This window comes from Candoia aspera, chromosome 8 (assembly GCF_035149785.1).
Source record: "Candoia aspera isolate rCanAsp1 chromosome 8, rCanAsp1.hap2, whole genome shotgun sequence".
NCBI classification, from domain to species: domain Eukaryota; kingdom Metazoa; phylum Chordata; class Lepidosauria; order Squamata; family Boidae; genus Candoia; species Candoia aspera.
In genome coordinates, this window is record NC_086160.1 from 70,896,896 (window position 1) to 70,911,886 (window position 14,991).

The window sequence follows — 14,991 nt, forward strand, 5'->3', positions numbered from 1 at the left end:
CACAGCTATATAGCTAGTGCCTACAGCTATAACCTTTCTCCCTCTGTATCCCTGGTGGCTGCATCTGGATTGTGTTACTGCAGAGTATTCTATTTGGGCTGACCTTTACATGGTCTTCAAAATCTGCAGTTGATCCAGAATGCTTGTGAGTGTTCATAATTAACTAGGTGCCATCATGTTGGGCCTGGCTCCTGGTGATTGTATGGACAAACATGTTCCATTTGACTTCTCCCTAGTGATAATTTGCAGTTCCTTTAAAGACATCTAAAATATCTCCTTGATCCTGTTCATTCTCTTTATCTACTCTCTTCTTCTAAGCTTAAGACTTTCCACTTTAGGAAGGAGTGACATTTTCTTTGAATATGTTACCTGTGGTTACTGTCTATGTCTTGCTTTTGGCTGGTTTAATTGTTATTCACTGTCCTGTGATGCTTATGCATTAAAAGAGTGGAAGATAGATAGATAGATAGATAGATAGATAGAGACAGATAGATAGACAGATAGACAGATAGACATACACACACACATAAATACATATACACACTCAAGAGTCAATCCTAAGATTTTTATCAAAGTCGGCCCTAAATTCTTGTGACCCTGTTTACTGAGACTGCAGGATCCGACCTTGACTGGATAGTTCCCAGGGTCTGGGGCCCTGGTTTATCATTCAAGAGCCTGGGAAGCTATGCAGATAAGCTAGTGCTAACAGAAACCATCTTGGGGTTTTCTCTTCTCCCTACCCCCATTCCAAAGAGAAATAAAGAACAAGCCAGCTAAACCTTGGTATAAAAATAAACTCTAAGCTTCTTCATGTGAAGGAGAAAATCAAAATATGTCACTTAAACTCCTCAAAATACAATGGTCTTCCACGATGCGACTACATGTGGATCAGTATGTCTCTCAGCCGAGCATCTAATTCTCCCTGTTCCTCTCTCCTCTGTTCAGTAAGGAAGGGAAAGGACACTGTAGCCCTTCACTGTTGTTGACTTATAAAAAGAGTAGGGATTTTCTTGTCTATAGACATCAAAATGCTCACAGATACTTCCTTTGGCATCTGTAATTTTGAATATTTAATCAAATATTCTTTTGATTAAAACAACATGGAAGCTTATATGATGCCCCCCTCCCTCAAAATACCACCTTCTGGCATAATTATTATTTACAGGAATTTCTCTGGGCTCCATGCAGACTTTATAAGTATTCTTAGTAGCAGTTGTTTGAACGATGGGTGGCTAAGTTCCATTGTTCTGCTTAGAAAAGTGCCCAGTTGCTCAAAAAACAAAACAAAACAAAACAAAACAAAACAAAGGGAGGGTGATAGAGAGCATTTTGGCTTTTGGATAAATATTCTGTAATTGGCAGAGTTTTCTTGCAGCCATTTTTTAAGAGTGTTATATTGACATAATAACAACATTCCAGCTGTTTCCAACAGTTTGAAATGATTGCCTTTCTCTGTTAAATGGGGTTCTGGACCACTAGTTATACTGTGTCTGTGGCTGATGGGAACTGAAGTCCAAAACATTCAGAGGACCACTTTTGCCTTGAGAAGTTGTTGCATTTGAGAAAAGAGCTAAGTAGAGATCATTCCACAGCTTCTGCTGTCTTTGTTTATCTCTATTCTTTTCTAGCATTTTTTTTTTTGCCATTCCCTGTAAAGCATCCAACATTCTTAATGCTTTGTTTACACTCAGCAGCTACATTTCATAAAATGTGTGTAATATGTAGTTGGGTCTCCCTCTCGGTTTCTGCAAGTGTTTAGAAATGCACTGTACTCATTTTTAATTTATCAGGCCAGGTTATGAAATCACTATCCCTCTGAGCAATCATTCTGCAGGGAATGAGAAATAATAATTCATACCCCTGACAAGAACAAAATGGCCACGAAGGAGCCACAATTTCAAATACAATTGTAACAAGGCAGCTATGTTACTATAAATCAGGTCCCGAAAGAGGGGCTGTCAGGTTGTTCATTAGATGAGGTACAACCATTTCATTCTTCTTAAAGCAAGGGTAGATTTAGTGTCTCCAAACTTTCCAATTTTTATTTCCATCAAGGAGAACCAACAGCATTTCAGGTAGAAATGTGCCACTGTACATGAACTGGTCTCTCAAAGAATCTTTTCTGCTTTATCCATGTTAAGGAGGATAATAAAAGTTAATGAAAAATATTTACAGCAAATACATAACATTTAACCTAACATGTACAGGAGGAAATATGCTTTCTCTCTCTGCACCCATTTTTCTGTCCCTTCAAAAGGGATGCTGGGAAAATGCTTCAAGAACTTCACTCAGGTTCAGTTGCCACATGCAGAAATGCGTATACAAACTTCAGCTCTCAAAATTGTGAGGAGGAGGAGGAGGAGGAGGAGGAGGAGGAGGAGGAGGAGGAGGAAGGCTTTATCATGGGAGGGGGAGCATTGCTTAATGTCAGTGCATTTGAGCAATTACTGAGGGATTCCTGTGAGGAATCAGAGGAAGTATGCCTCGGACACCAATTTCAGTAATTCATTTCTAGGCTCCACAATTTATGCAGTAAGAGAATATTACTCCTCTTCCGGTGGGAGGAGATGGGTGGTGACAAATTTGATATATATAAATAATAAATAAATAAATAAATAAATAGGGACAGGTTCAGAAAAGAGCAACAGGAATGACCAGGTGACTTAGAAACCACATTTTATGAAGAGAATGGATGGATGGATGGATGGATGGATGGATGATGTTTTGCCTTGAGAAGTGAAGACTGTGGGCATAGGGGTGGGGAGGATTATCTCTTTACAGATAACTAAAAGGATCTACACAGAGGAAGATCGAAATTGTTCTGCATCATTCCAGAGGGCAAGCCATGGAATAATGGATTTAAGTTTTACCAAGGCAGATTCCAAATGAATGTTAGAAAAACTTCCTAACAGGATGAACAATGTCAAAGTAGCATCCATTACTTTGAGAGGTGTTGGGCTCGCCTTCCCAGGCTGTGTACCAGCAGAGGCTGTTCAGCTATCTATCTGCTGTGCTTTAATATGTATTCCTGCACTAAGCAAGAAGTTGGACCTGATATAAATAATTCATTCAAACCCTATGGTTTTATGATTCTGTGATTCAAAACAATCTTATTTGAAGAAAGTAAGGGTAAATCAAACCCTGCCCTCTGTGTTGATAAGATTCTTTAGTCACAGAAAGAAAAATGGTATGAAAACTCAATGGGTTTTTTTTCCCTTTCCTCTTCTTCCACTTAAAAAAGAAAGACCCACACATATTCACTCAGTTGCAAATGGACTGAAACTCCCATAATTTCTAACTTCAGTGGTCATCCAACAATGTGAAGGATGCCATATTGATGAAAACTCATCTGTAAGTTCTGAGTCATATAATCCTCTGCGTTATTACCTTCATGTTGAAAATTACATATTTTGCACAGAGATTAGGAAAATAAAGGAAATCTCTATGACAGCTGCCAGTGTGTGCAGTCTCACTCCTTTTCAATATCTGTGCTGTTCCATACATTCCAACCACTGATAGATTTTACATACATAGAACTTAAATACAAATATATTTCATATTCATATATTTTATACTTAGTATTCACACATTAGAAACATTTGCACTCTGAAACCATGTTATACTTTCTTGAAGAGTTTTGTTGACTTCCTTACTCTTCCTTTCTAGCAGGCCTTGATAGATAGCTGTGCCCATAGAAACAAGATCAGATATACATTCCAAGGATCGCTTCTCCAGAGGAAAGGCATTGTTTAATAATGGTCAAGGTGCCCTAGCAAGGGTGGAAGGAAGTCCCTTACATGGAATGATGATAGAGGGAAGGAAGGAAATCCCTAATATGGAATGAGGTTAAGGTGGAGTATGGGTAACTGAGTAAGGGGTGGTCTTCTGAAGGAGGAGTTGAATGGAAGGTATATAATGTGCTGTAAGGAGGGGGTCCTGCATGGCCACCCACCTAACAGCCGGCTGTCATCGCTTTTGCTCTTGGGTGAAAAATAAAGAACTTAATTTCATGCAACTGCCTGTTTCTTTGGTCCCAGCTCAGAAACAAACCTGGTAAGGAGATAAAAAAATCTAACACCACTTCCATAAATGGAATGTAACTGAGCTACATCAGGCATGCATCACATTGGTCTCTCAGAGTCTTGCTCTGTAATTTATTTGGATGGTTTGTTGTTGTTTATTCGTTCAGTCGCTTCCGACTCTTCGTGACTTCATGGACCAGCCCACGCCAGAGCTTCCTGTCGGTCGTCAACACCCCCAGCTCCCCCAGGGACGAGTCTGTCACCTCTAGAATACCATCCATCCACCTTGCCCTTGGTTGGCCCCTCTTCCTTTTGCCCTCCACTCTCCCCAGCATCAGCATCTTCTCCAGGGTGTCCTGTCTTCTCATGATGTGGCCAAAGTATTTCAGTTTTGCCTTTAATATCATTCCCTCAAGTGAGCAGTCTGGCTTTATTTCCTGGAGGATGGACTGGTTGGATCTTCTTGCAGTCCAAGGCACTCTCAGAATTTTCCTCCAACACCACCGTTCCAAAGCATCGATCTTCCTTCTCTCAGCCTTCCTTATGGTCCAGCTCTCGCAGCCATATGTTACTACAGGGAACACCATTGCTTTAACTATGCGGACCTTTGTTGTCAGTGTGATGTCTTTGCTCTTAACTATTTTATCGAGATTTGTCATTGCTCTTCTCCCAAGGATTAAGCGTCTTCTGATTTCCTGACTGCAGTCAGGATCTGCAGTAATCTTTGCACCTAGAAATACAAAGTCTTTCACTGCCTCTATGTTTTCTCCTTCTATTTGCCAGTTATCAATCAAGCTGGTTGCCATAATCTTGTTTTTTTTGAGGTTTAGCTACAAGCCAGCTTTTGCACTTTCTTCTTTCACCTTCATCATAAGGCTCCTCAGTTCCTCTTCACTTTCAGCCATCAAAGTGGTATCATCTGCATATCTGAGATTGTTAATGTTTCTTCCAGTGATTTTAACTCCAGCCTTGGATTCCTCAGGCCCAGCATGTCGCATGATGTGTTCTGCATACAAGTTGAATAGGTAGGGTGAGAGTATACAGCCCTGCCGTACTCCTTTCCCAATCTTAAACCAGTCCGTTGTTCCGTGGTCTGTTCTTACTGTTGCTACTTGGTCATTATACAGATTCTTCAGGAGGCAGACAAGTTGACTTGGTACCCCCATACCACTAAGAACTTGCCACAATTTGTTATGGTCCACGCAGTCAAAGGCTTTAGAATAGTCAATAAAACAGAAATAGATGTTTTTCTGAAACTCCCTGGCCTTTTCCATTATCCATCGGATATTGGCAATTGGTCCCTAGTTCCTCTGCCTTTTCTATACCCAGCTTGTACATCTGGCAATTCTTGCTCCATGAATTGCTGAAGTCTACCTTGCAGGATCTTGAGCATTACCTTACTGGCATGTGAAATGAGTGCCACTGTTCGATAGTTTGAACATTCTTTAGTGTTTCCCTTTTTTGGTATGGGGATATAAGTTGATTTTTTCCAATCTGATGGCCATTCTTGTGTTTTCCAAATTTGCTGGCATATAGCATGCATTACCTTGACAGCATCATCTTGCAAGATTTTGAACAGTTCAGCTGGGATGCCATCATCTCCTGCTGCCTTGTTATTAGCAATGCTTCTTAAGGCCCATTCAACCTCACTCTTCAGGATGTCTGGCTCTAGCTCACTGACCACACCATCAAAGCTATCCCTGATATTGTTATCTTTCCTATACAAGTCTTCTGTATATTCTTGCCACCTTTTCTTGATCTCTTCTTCTTCTGTTAGGTCCTTGCCATCTTTGTTTTTGATCATAACCATTTTTGCCTGGAATTTACCTCCAATGTTTCTAATTTTCTGGAAGAGGTCTCTTGTCCTTCCTATTCTATTGTCTTCATCCACTTCCGTGCACTGCTTGTTTAAAAATAATTCCTTATCTCTTCTGGCTAACCTCTGGAATTTTGCATTTAATTGGGCATATCTCCCCCTATCACTGTTGCCTTCTGCTTTCCTTCTTTCTTGGGCTACTTCTAGTGTCTCAGCAGACAGCCATTTTGCCTTCTTGGTTTTCTTTCTTTGGGATGTATTTTGTTGCCGCCTCCTGAACAATGCTGCCAACTTCTGTCCATAGTTCTTCTGGGACCCTATCTACTAAGTCCAGTCCCTTAAATCGATTCTTCGCCTCCACTGCATATTCCTTAGGAATATTAGTGAGCTCATATCTAGCTGATCTGTGGGTCTTCCCTAATCTCTTTAGTCTGATCCTAAATTGTGCAAGAAGAAGTTCATGATCGGAACTACAGTCAGCTCCAGGTCTTGTTTTTACCAACTGTACAGATGTCCACCACCTTTGGCTGCAAAGGATGTAGTCAATCTGATGTCGGTGTTGTCCATCTGGTGAAGTCCATGTATAAAGCCGTCTCTTAGGTTGTTGGAAGAGAGTGTTTGTTATGCAGAGTGAGTAGTCTTGGCAAAATTCTATCAGCCTATGTCCTGCTTCGTTTTGTTCTCCCAGGCCATGCTTACCTGTAATTCCAGGCGTCATTTGACTGCCCACCTTAGCATTCCAGTCTCCTGTGATGAAAATAAGATCTCTTTTAGGCGTGTCATACAGTAGGTGCTGCAGATCCTCATAGAACTGCTCTACTTCAGCTTCTTCAGCATCTGTGGTTGGGGCGTATATTTGGATCACTGGGATGTTAGATGGCTTGCCCTGAATTCGAATGGAGATCATGCTATCATTTTTTGGATTGTATCCAAGCACTGCTTTAGCCACTTTATGATTAATTATGAAGGCTACTCCATTTCTTCTGCGGTCCTCTTGTCCACAGTAGTAGATCTGGTGGTCATTTGATGTGAAGTGGCCCATTCCAGTCCCTTTCAGTTCACTGACACCCAAAATGTCTATCTTTAATCTTGACATCTCACCAATAACCACATCCAATTTGCCCTGGCTCATAGATCTTACGTTCCAGGTTCCAATGGTGTGTTGATCCTTAGAACATCGGATTCGCCATTCACCACCAGCACCATCAGCTGCTAGCCGTCCTTTCGGCTTTGAGCTAGCTGCGTCATCACGTCTGGGGCTAGTTGAGCTCATTCTCTGTTCCTCCCCAGTAGCATTTTGACCATCTTCCGACCTGGGGGTCTCATCTTCTGATGGTATACTGACATATCTCTGGTTGTACTGATCCATTTAGTTTTCCCGGCAAGAATACTGGGGTGGGTTGCCATTACCTTCCCCAGGGATCGCATTTAGTCTGACCTCTCTGTCATGACCTTCCCGTCTTGGGTGGCCCTTCATGGTTTAGCTCATGGTATCATTGAAGTGCTCAAGCTCCAGTACCACGACAAGGTAACGATCCTTTGCTGAAGATTTGGATGGTTAAACTATCTTAATTTGGGGAAACAGCAAATTGTAACTTATTAAGTCGATGTGCATACCCTCCCAATTTAGGAGAGACTTTTTCAGACTTAGTATAGCGTGGAGAAGATTTTTTTTTCCTTGAGAAGGCTGGACCTCTGCAGCTGAGAAGGTTTTAGTGTTTAAACATAGGACTTTATGTGAAGAAGATAGTCGGTTACACAAAGTCACGGCTGGTCACATTCTTTTCTCCTTGCACGCTTGCTTGAGGAAACGAAAGTAGGCTGCTTAAAATGCTGAACTTCTTATGCCCATCTTATCCACAGGGAACTTGCTATTTTACATAGAAGGGTATCAAGAAGGTGTTTCATCCCAAGCTTATCCAGGCTGAACTTTATCATGCATTGCTTGGTTCCCTGCCAAAGCCAAAAAGCCCCACAATTTTTGCATGTCCTGCGGAGTCCGTTCAAGCCCATGCAAATGTTCTTGAGCGATGGGAGTCCAATGCCTTTGAAATGAAACAAATGACCTGTTTGCCTTGAGAAAGATAGACTGTGCCCAAATGCAAATGCCCGACCCCTTCCTGAGAGTGACATTGCAAAGTGGCAGATTAGCTGGTTTTTACAACAAAACAATAATGTTCAAAGGCCGCAACATTTCCTGGGCACTGATGATTCGCTGGGGGAGCTGATGGCCTGAAGCAGAGCTTCGGGCTGTTAAGCAAGATGGTCATTAATTTCCCAGGAAATGCTTTGGTCAGAGGAATTCACTGCTATTACAGGATAATAGCTTAAAAGTCATAAGATTTCAGGTTTCATGGTGGGTTCTCCTCTCCCCTTCTCCTTTCTTAATTTTGTGGTGAAAGAGACAGTGTGTTAGGGAATTGCATACTAGATGAGGTCTAAGGACATCCCCAAAATTATTTATTGTGGAGCCTCTTCTCCATGCCAAAGAATAGTTGTTAGGATTTTCATAAATGTTTAATTTATGAAATATCATCTATCAGATTCATTTTTTTCCTCTCATTGCATTTGCTGACTGCTTATCTATCCTTGTTATTGTTCTGCTGAAAATTTGCTTGGCTGGGAAGGGATACTTCAAAGCAGACTTTCTCATCTGGGCACTGTCCAGATGTGTAGCCTTCAACTTAAACTCACAGCACACATCTGGAGGGTTTAAGTTTCCTTAAGGAAACCTTTCGTTGGGGAGGATCGTTTGGAAGCCAACGACAATAGCACAGAAGGCAAAGAGAGAGGAAGGAGACGTCACTGCATTGTGGATTGGGACCTAACTGGGATGCATAATGTGTGCATCCTTTGAATTTAATAACTCAGGATTGTGATAGAAACATCTCAAATGACAGCTGCATCTGAGTCTGATGGATGGGCTGTCCAGCTTAGCAGAGCTATAAAGCCTGTAGCTTTACTTGGCTGTGGCTTTTTTAGAGAAAGCAAATATTCCTCTCCTCCCTCACTGCAAGTGTTATGCTGAGCACCAAAATAAATTGAGTATTGACTCAATGGGGCAGGAGATATACTCTCTCTCGTTATTGCCTTCTTAACAGTATTTGATCGTGTTCGTCTCGGTTAAGGTATCCTTCCAAACAGCATTCTCTGATTTTCTCTGATTATCTGACCAATTGGTGCTGTGTCCAGGCTGCAATTTGCAGAAAGCCAGATTGATCTACTTATATGATGTGGCAGGAAATCACAGTGTCCTGACTTCATGGATCTTGATTGAGATTTTTGGGACTAGAGAAGAACTTTGCTCTTTTCATTAGTTTTCAACTGGAGCTCTTTGTCATTCTGGCTACAGGAACAAACTAATATTCTAACAGGACTAGGCAGAGTCCAGTAATGTTGTCTATGTGAGATGAAAGGTGATGAAGCCATGCTGTTAGCTGGAACATTTTTTTCCAGAGGTGACAGAGATCAGAAGAGACTAGAAGGAAGAAATTTAAAAAATATCCAGTAGGATATAGGAAAAGATTGAAGGAAGCAGTGGAAGAAGGATGAGGCTTAAGGCCAAGATAGATTGGAGCCTCCATCCTACAGAAGTGGTCATTGGATCCTAGGGGGACATAGTCTCCACTACTAACCCCAGTGCTAAATAAGAACAGCTGTAGAGAAGGAGCAGAACCAGGGCAAACTCCACCTTGGGAAAAGGTAGTACTCCATGGTTTGAAAGGACACTGAAGGACAGCCTGCAGAAATACAGGGCAGAAGCCTCTGGGGATGCAAAAGCCCTCTTTAAATTAAGACAAGAAGATATTTCGTTTTCCTCACAAAGCAATGAACTATGGCATATTTTTTTTTCTGTTAAGTGTGTCTGTCCTTCTGCTTCCTTCCATGCCATTTCACCCATTTTTACATCTCCCAAGTTAGAATCCAAGTCAGCTTGCCTTTGCCTCTTCATTGCCTTAATTGTCCACACCAACTTCTGGGTTTGTTCCCCATCACCAGACACTTGGTATTGACATGACAGGTAAGCATCAAAGTCCACAGATATTCTGCACTGCTGGTACCCCAGAGGCCAAGCATCTCCTGTGCCTAACCTCAGTATCTCTCCATGACTGTGGAAACAGGGTAGAGCAGAGTTTCTCATCCTGGGTTCCGTGGCACCCTTGGGTTCCATGAGAGGTCACTAGGGGTTCCCTGGGAGATCCTGATTTATTTAAAAAAAAATCAAATTTGGGCAACTTCACACTAAAGACGTAAATTTCATTCTTTATTTTCAGTTTAAGAACATTGTTAATGCATCTATACAGGTCTGTGCATGAAACAAATATAATTTTGTAACTTCTGGCCTATATTTGAGCCTGAATGTGCAGGGGTTCCCCAAGGCCTGAAAAATATTTCAAGGGCTCCTCCAGGGTCAAAAAGTTGAGAAAGGCTGGAGTAGAGTGTCTTTCCATCATTGATGCAAGCCTGTTCCAAAGATTGGCCACCATTTCGTTACAGTTTGTATCTTCTTTAACTGCAGCATCAAAAGTCTGCTGTTTTATTGGGATATAAGAAGTAAGTCTAATTGGAATCAACAAGACCTTTTTGCTAAGTGGGCTTATAAAAAGTCTCTCAAGCAGCTTTCTTTTCTTTGCTCCTTTTGAGTTAAACAAATGATTACAGCTACTATTTCTGTATAATCTTTAATTAAGAAGAAGGGGTTGAGCCTGGAGCAAAGCTGGTAATGGGAAAAAAAGACATTAAGTGAGGCTTGCAACATAATGCAGCAAAATGCTACCCTTCAACATTCCAGCCAAATCTTTCCATCTCAGTGCACCACCTGGGCCCCAGTTTTTCATTTGTTTTCATTTCTTTCCCCTCCCCCCAAATCCAGCATCCTCCATGCCTTTTTATGCAGCCAGACATCTTAGATCTTCATAGTATCCTCATTGCACCCTGCTCCAATTTGAGGCAATCATTATAAGATCCTCCTTTTGTTCCATCAAATCCCGGGGTGGTGTTTCCATGACAGATCTGGCTCTTTTTAAGTATAAGCTTCTTTCTGTTCTTACAATTCTACAGCTATTGTATGGCATGAGCTAGACCAGTTAAGACGATGCTCTATCACAGAAAGGCGTTTGAGAGGTTTTGCCTCATCTGTGTTCAAAGAACTCGTTTGCAGTATTTTTTTTAAAAAAATCATTTGAGATTTGTGCATCAAAGGATTACAGGTTTTTAACTGGTGTGTGGCAGTTTGCCTTCTTCACCCAGCAGCAGTGAACAGCACATCAGGTCTCATAAACTGCTATCTTCCTCTTCCTCTTGTCTCTTCTGTGTTCTTGTTCTCTCTTTTGCCTCCCTCTCTCGCCCCAGTCAATTGCAAAAAGCCTAACCAAGGTTAACAGTGGCCAAGCCTAGCACTGACTACTGTTAGAATGTATCTAGAGCAGTGTTCCTCAACCTTGGCAACTTTCAGATGTGTGGACTTCGCTCCCAGAATCCCCCAGCCAGCCTGATTTAGTGTGTGTGAATTTGCTGGATCTTGGTTAACTGGGTTGTGTCAATACAGCCTATGATGCTTTCTATTTCCCCCAGTCAACAAAAGCTGTATTATCACTAAGAATAACCATTCCTCACTAAGTGATTTGTATTTCTCTTCACTTTCCTTGTGTGGCGCAGAGTGGTAGGGGCCAGTATTGCAGCCGAAACTCTCCCCACGACCCGAGTTCGATCCCAGCAGAAGCTGGATTCTCTCAGGTCGACTCAGCCTTCCATCCTTCGAGGTCGGTAAAATGAGCACCCAGCTTGCTGGGGAAGGTGACGGCTGGGGAAGGCAATGGCAAACCACCCCGCTATAGTCTGCCAAGAAAATGTCGCAAAAGTGGTGTCCCCCCAAAGGGACAGACATGACTCGGTGCTTGCACAGGGGACCTTTCACCTTTCACTTTCCAAAGTGCTTTCGTTTCTTTGAAAAAAATGGCATTTCCTTAAGCCTGCCAAACCTAGCAGTTCGAAAACATGCAAATGTGAGTCGATTAATAGGCACCGCTTCGGCGGGCAGGTAACGGCGTTCCGTGTAGTCATGCCGGCCACATGACCACGGAAGTGTCTTCGGACAAACGCCGGCTCTTCGGCTTCGAAACGGAGATGAGCACTGCCCCCTAGAGTCGGACACAACTGGACTGAATGTCAAGGGAAACCTTTACCTTTTTACCTATACCTTGGCTGGTGCTGTTTAGATACCTAACAATCCACGCTCGGAACATTAGTTTGCCATTATAGAGAACACTATAGATTTGGCCTTTCTAACTCCACTCTTAAGTGAATCAGAAAAGCTCTTGAAAAGACTAGGATTGAAGGAAAAGTATTTTGAATCCTGATTTCTTAAAGCTCTCTGTCCTCTTAGTAAATTGCCACGTAAGACATGTTCACTGAGAAAATTCTGTCACTGGATGGCAGTAGAACTATAGTAGAAATGTATTGATGCACAGATATGGCAGAGAATAATCAGAAGAAAAGAGTTACATTTATCTTTACATGTAGAAGTTTGAAGAGGCCCAGAAAAGACCCACATTTCCAGAAGGGAAAGACAACAAACTCTCAAGGTATCCTGTACATTTTTCTTGGGATGTGGTTGCAAACTTAGCAATTCTTTATTATTATTATTATTAATTTATTTTCTATCCTGCCTTTATTATTTTTATAACTAACTCAAGGCGGCGAACATACCTAATACTCCTTCCTCCTCCTATTTTCCCCACAACAACAACCCTGTGAGGTGGGTTGGGCTGAGAGAGAGGGACTGGCCCAAGGTCACCCAGCCGGCTCTCATGCCTAAGGCAGGACTAGAACTCCCAGGCTCCTGGTTTCTAGCCTGGTGCCTTAACCACTAGACTGTTGCTGTTCATTTTAAGTCTTATTTTGCATGGAATTTTTGGGATAGATGTAATCTTCAGATATCACGCTCCTGCTATTTTACCTGTTTCAGTCTATTTAATTCAACCTGATCTAATCTGATAGTCCTTTCTCTCCCTGGGTCCTTTCATCTCTTCCTTCCTTAGAGACCAGATTTGAAGGCCTTAAAGAATTGTGTTAAAGCTACTTGTGATTCTAAATCATTATCTGATTCAGACTCAGAGGCAACCTGTTTCTCAGTTTCAGCTGCTGGGAAATAACAGCAAGGCTTGTTAGTATGCCAGAGGGATATGGTGGACTGTTAGGATGGGCAGATGCAAGAAAACAAAATTAATACTGTGGGTTAATTAAAGTGTGGGTTAATTAAAGCCTGTCTGCTTTTGGGGACTGATTTTCAGTCTTGCACATGCAAATGCCTCCAGTTCTGGCTATCCAGTTTTCTGTCTTAACAGGTAGCAGAACCTAGGTGATCTTGTTGGTCTAGAAAGCTAGGTAGGGTCATCCTTGGGTAATACTTGGGCAGGAGAACTCCAGAAAATCCAGGGGCTGAGCTGTGTAGACTTGAAAGTTGAAAGAAACGTCTTAGAAAGACGCAATCACAAACCAATCCCATACTGATCTCAAGAAAGCTGCACAGCCACAGCATTAAGCCATTAATAAAACTTAAATTTGGGAAGATGAGCCATAGAAAGCTCTAACAGCCATCTCCTGTAGTGTTTGCAGTTTCATGAAAAACCGTAACAGCACCTTTAAAAATCTTTTAAAACCTCACTTTTACCCACATAGAAAAAACCTTTTTCTTGGAGAAATGCACCCCCCCCCCCAACTTGAGCCACCATTACTAGATCTACAGCTCTGTGGTTTTGTAAAACCACCTTAGACAACAACGACCATTCTGGAGGCTTTCTGTGGAATCAAGGGTGCCATTAAAAACAAGTTCCAAATTAGCAGGGATTTTTGTGCAAAGCCTGTTCAATTTCTATAACTCTCATAGCAGGGATATTCCTCTCAGGAATGTGTGAAACTCATGATTTCCGAGTTTCTAATATGGGAACTTGGCAGAGATTGTTCTTTGTGCGCAATGGGCCAAGCTTTCTAAATTAAGAACATGCTCACAGAGTAGAGTGCAATTAGCATACAATCACACAAACCCACAAGTTCCCTTATGTCTCAGAGGCAACTCTTTGTATGCTTCAGTTCCCCAAATAAAGAAAAGGTGTGTGTGTGTGTTTGTGTGTGTGTGTGTGATATGTAGAGTTAGATAATCCATATGCTGACAATTCTGGGGACTATATTTCTACTAACCCTACACCTAAGGAAAGCATTATCATGGGATTTTGCCCATAGGGGAGTAGAAGGAAATATTCAAACAGTTGAATGAACCTCTCCATTAAGCTAGTGACCCAGAAGGCATCTCTCCAGAAGGACAGGCATATGATGAGAATACAACACAGAACTAGACAACAACAGACACAGAAGCCTTTCTCTCACCTGACATACATCACAGTGACAATGCATGAATTTTATCATAAACTTTGATCACTGCAGCTATAAAAGAAACCCATATATTGATGTACATCATTCTCTTTATTTAGATAAAACATGGTCTGATCTTTTGCTTTTCTGGAAACAGTGTGTGCGAATTTGCTTTCTTGTGGCTTTGCCCCAGGGTCATTGTCTTGCCTGCAAGTGCACACTCCCCTCCTCATCTACTTCCTTTCCTTGAGGCTTGATAACCTAATCTGAAAATGTGCCTCAGTGCCAAACTGAGATTCTCAAGCAGGTCTGTCTGTCCAGCCTTTTCCCTGGTGGATTTGATCCTTCTCTCTTAGAGAAAGTTTCCTTTCCCTCTCTCCCTTCCTTGGGCACTCCATTCACACTTGGGGGTGGATGGGATCCCTATCCTATGTACTATCCCAATTTTCCTTCTACAGCCCAACAAGACTCTTCTTATATCCTTGCTGAGTATTGCAGATTCCTTGGCAGCTGGCAGGCTCAGACAAAACAAGCATGCCTTCCTATAGACTGGATACATTCTCAAACCAAATCCTTGCAAATTGGTATGATTTTGTTCCCAAGTGAGAGACTGGGCTAGTAAGAGAACTGGCTAAGCCACCTTTTTTTTCCACTCAAGATTGTAGCTCCCTATATCTGATTTTCAGGTTGATGGTTTTGTGTGTCTCAGTGTGCTGACTGGTTCTGAGCCTGCAAGGTAGAAAGCTGGAGGCCTCAAACCTCCCCTCCCATCAGTACAGAGCT